This window comes from Oratosquilla oratoria, chromosome 1 (genome assembly GCF_046742065.1).
Source record: "Oratosquilla oratoria isolate Oo_2021 chromosome 1, ASM4674206v1, whole genome shotgun sequence".
NCBI classification, from domain to species: domain Eukaryota; kingdom Metazoa; phylum Arthropoda; class Malacostraca; order Stomatopoda; family Squillidae; genus Oratosquilla; species Oratosquilla oratoria.
In genome coordinates, this window is record NC_134777.1 from 80,454,391 (window position 1) to 80,458,404 (window position 4,014).

At 40.3% G+C, this 4,014-nt stretch overlaps 1 protein-coding gene across 1 annotated transcript in view; it reads right to left on the reverse strand.

The window, feature by feature from the left end:
• Nucleotides 1-1,127: 1,127 nt before the first annotated feature.
• The window catches only part of LOC143028755 (atrial natriuretic peptide receptor 1-like), a 944,795-nt gene continuing 941,908 nt past the window's right edge, over nt 1,128-4,014 (reverse strand). Inside the window, exon 24 of the mRNA XM_076191127.1 lies at nt 1,128-4,014. This exon is cut by the window's right edge and continues 747 nt beyond it. The gene's annotated coding sequence lies outside the window, so the exon portion shown is untranslated.

The window sequence follows — 4,014 nt, forward strand, 5'->3', positions numbered from 1 at the left end:
AGCAGGGCCCAACAACCGAAGCATTTTTACTCCCCAACGCTTTATTACATCGTTACCCTCTTCCTTCAACCACTCAAGAAACTATAATGCAGACCCGCATCAATTTATTATCAATTTACAACCACTTTCCACTCACACTTATCTCTATCCCTCTACCCTCCCTGGTTTCCTTGTGTCCATCTCATTCTTGGTCTTCCCTTCAAGTCCATTTCCTGGCACATGTGACCCTAAATACTTACAAATCTCCACTTCCTCCGCCCTCTCCCCTTCGGAATTTACCTCCAGCTCACTGCCATTCTCCACCCCTACCACTCCTTGTACAACTATCTTGTTTTTGCACACAATTACTTTCCGTTTTCTCCTCTCATAACATTCCAAATTACGCCACCAGCTGCCTTAGACCCTCCTTTGATCAAATTACAAGCTCAGTGTTGTCCCCAAACAACATCTGGCTCCCCTCCCATTTCCTTCCACTCTCACTTCTCATCTCTAAAACCCCCTCTCATCACCAATGCATTTCTCCTAGTCTTTTCCGTTTCTGCATGAGGGGATGGAGAGTGGGGGGTCGCCGAATTTTGAAGCGGCCTTGCTGTGGATGTGCTGTGTCTTGCGACACTGCTTCTGACTCAGGGCAGTAATGCAGGGATGACCCGTCATCCAGCAGGTGCCAAGATAAGAGTGAGGAAGGAGGGTGGAGGGGAGTGGAATATGTAGGGAATGGAATGGGTGGGAGTGGTTTCTATGCCTTTCTCTTTTTGGCTACCCCCCGTGTAAGGGGAAAATAGCCTTTGGTATATGTATGTATGTATGTATGTATAACATTAATTGTGAACTCAATGATTGAAACAATGAATACAGTTTTGAGTTATTGGTTATAACAGGAAATAACTTCTGTTTAAAGTTGCTTATTTTCTTTACCCTCGTTCACTTTCTCAATGACATTTCTCCCTTCACACATTGTATCGTTTTGTTTCTTACCATCTTTACGTCTTTTCTAGTGGAGTGGCAATGCTGCAATCTTATAAAAATTGTGAATTTATGATGAAAGCACCGCATTTGGCACGTGGGTGGAGTAAAGGTATATTAACATTTTCAGATTAGGAACTGCTCGACACTGGATTCTTGAAAAAAAAAAAAAAAAAAAAATCAGGTTTCACAACGTTACTTAGTCCTGAGGCCGTCTAATACTGTAAGATATAAGGAAACAACAGGCTAACAGGAAAACATTATACCTAATGTGTTATTGTGCGATATAATTAATGTGTTTAACGGGCTACTGTACCAATATAATAATTTTTTCTCAGGTATAATGAGTGTATGAACATCTGCGTGCTTCAAATCAGTCAACTTAGCGGCAAATGTCATGTACAAGGAGATGGAGCTCGTTGATTTTAGCGGTCCAGATACTTCAAGACCCCGAGCATCAGTATATCCCAACCCCAATTGTATTGTTATAGTTTAGCACTAATGCCCAAAATAGCAACCTACAAATTGCCAACCCCAGCTCCTATGAGCACACGTCGGACGGTCCGTGAAGGTCACATAAGAACATAAAAACTAGAATGAAGGAAACTGCAAGAGACCATAAGGCCTACACTAGGCAGTTCCGTATCCATCACCACCTGTCATCACCATCCATAAAGTTGTCTAATCGTTTCTTAAAACAACTGATAGTTTCAGCGCTTACTACATGGTTACCAAGTCTATTCCATTCATCGACCACCCTATTAGTAAACCAATTCTTGCCTATTTCCTTCTTAAATCTAAATTTGTCCAGTTTAAATCCATTACTGTAAGTCCTGCCCTGTTGTTTTAATATGATGACCTTGTTTGCATCACCCTTTTTAAAGCCTTTGATCCACTTGAACTCCTCTATGAGATCACCCCGCACTCTGCGTCTTTCCAGAGAGTGTAAGTTAAGGTGCCTAAACCTCTCTTTGAACGTTAGTGCTAAAATAGAATGATACAATTAAGGGTTACGATACATCAGTCAACTTGCAGACGATTTATTGGTTTTCAACGAACTGGGAGAATTTTTGAACACAGAATGTGTGAAGACATCGAATGAACGTTACCCACACGTCAAGAAAAATGGCACAAACCTTTTTGAGTTAGACTAGCTTCACACGTATCAACTTTTCGCCATGCGCCCTCTATGACACAACGTCGTGCTCCCAAATTATCATGGGTGTCTATGGACGCTGTCACATGTGGTCGTGGTTGTGGCGTGTGAAAGCGTCCATCGACAACCATTGTTATTTGAGAGCACGACGTCGTGTCGTGGACGGCGCACGGCAAAAAGTCGATAAGTGTGAAACGAGCCTTAGATGCGACAATTTGAAGCTGCCACGCCCTCAGAAGAGGAAGGAGTCTTCAGGAGGTCAGAGGTCTGCTTCGGGCACTTCAGCAACCTCAACAAAGCGGACCGGATTTAACAACACATGTGCAGACAGAAATGCAATTTTCTTTTTCTTCCACCAGATTTTGGGTGTCAGTATTGACAAGTGTACAGAATCTTGGAGTGGGTAAGCGGGTGCCCCATGCTACAGCTATTGGAGGACAAAGCACTACTGGCTCAACGATGTGAAGAAGACATAGTAGCCCGGGAAGATAAGTATAAATGAATAGATAAGTAAAGAGATAAGTAAACAAATGAATAAATAAACAAATAAAAACATTAATACTTGTAAATAAAGAATAAACAAATAAATGCATAAACAAACAAATTAATAAAGACAAATAAATACATAACTAAAACACATAAATAAATAACTAAATGGATGAATTAGATAAATAAGAATAGAATAAATCTGATATACCTATACAACCTCTGAGACGGTTGTGTCATCAGCAATCACAGCCGAGTTGATCTCACACTTTCTGCTCCATTTCGCTTCATGACTTCGAAGACGATTCAATTCCCAACGGATTCTGGTGACAACTCTGCCCAGGACAACCGTGTAGTACATTGGGCAGCGAAGCTCTAAATGGTCACATAATTAGTGGCATTGTGACACAGGCCTACAGTCGCAGACATTTACGTCATAAAGATACGGATTATGATCATTTACAGTGAGCCTTGTTTTGGGCAGTGCTAAATTTCCAGGACCGCCTCTAGTGCCTGAAGGCTCTGAGCAAGGATCTAAGGTCTAAGCGGTCTCTTCATATTTCTGAGATCGTTTTCTATACAACATTAAACCACATCACTATCGTAGAGTTTTCGTGGGGAGAAAAGAAATAGCCTGGCAGCAGAAATAAAGTCACCCGATACAGTATGGATTAATTGTATTAGGCAGTGGTCATTAGGGACTCCTCTGAAAATGTGGATAGCTTTAAACGATTCGCTGTTGGTTATAGAATGTAAGCGTGCTTTGGTGCAACCCAAACAAATGATACTCGTATATGCAAGGTAAAGCAATCAACGATGATTAGTTTTCCGTGTTATAGGGCTGTGATCTGGTTGTTTATGCTCTCCTATCATCTCATTCTCATTAACATGATTCTTTTTATTATATATTTTTCGTTGTTTAATGATTTTATCTTTCTCTGGAAATTCAAGATTATATTTAATTGAAATGCAGGTCGCACTTGAAGCCATTGAACACAGCGGTCGAACGGAGCTGTATTTGTTTTCGCCAATTCACAATATTTGTATTACCATTGTTCTATCTCCACCAAGGTAAAAATAACATAGATTTTGCTCACCTAAGAAATCTCCATTATTTGGTAGTAATATACATTCAGTTTGGGGACCACTGCAGGCAACATTTCACAGAAAATCTCTATTATATCAACACGTTTTTTAGAACGGTTTGTTACTGCATTTTTATTTACATTCTATGAGCGTATTTGCGTGGATGTGTTCATTCGAACGTGTTAACTGTTATGATATTAACTCAATTACGGGCGGGGTGAGTATTGATCCAATCATTTTATCTTTATCGGATTCCATGGTCAATTAGATTTACATATTAGTTTATCATTAACGAGAACCTGTATGTTGATGATAAACAC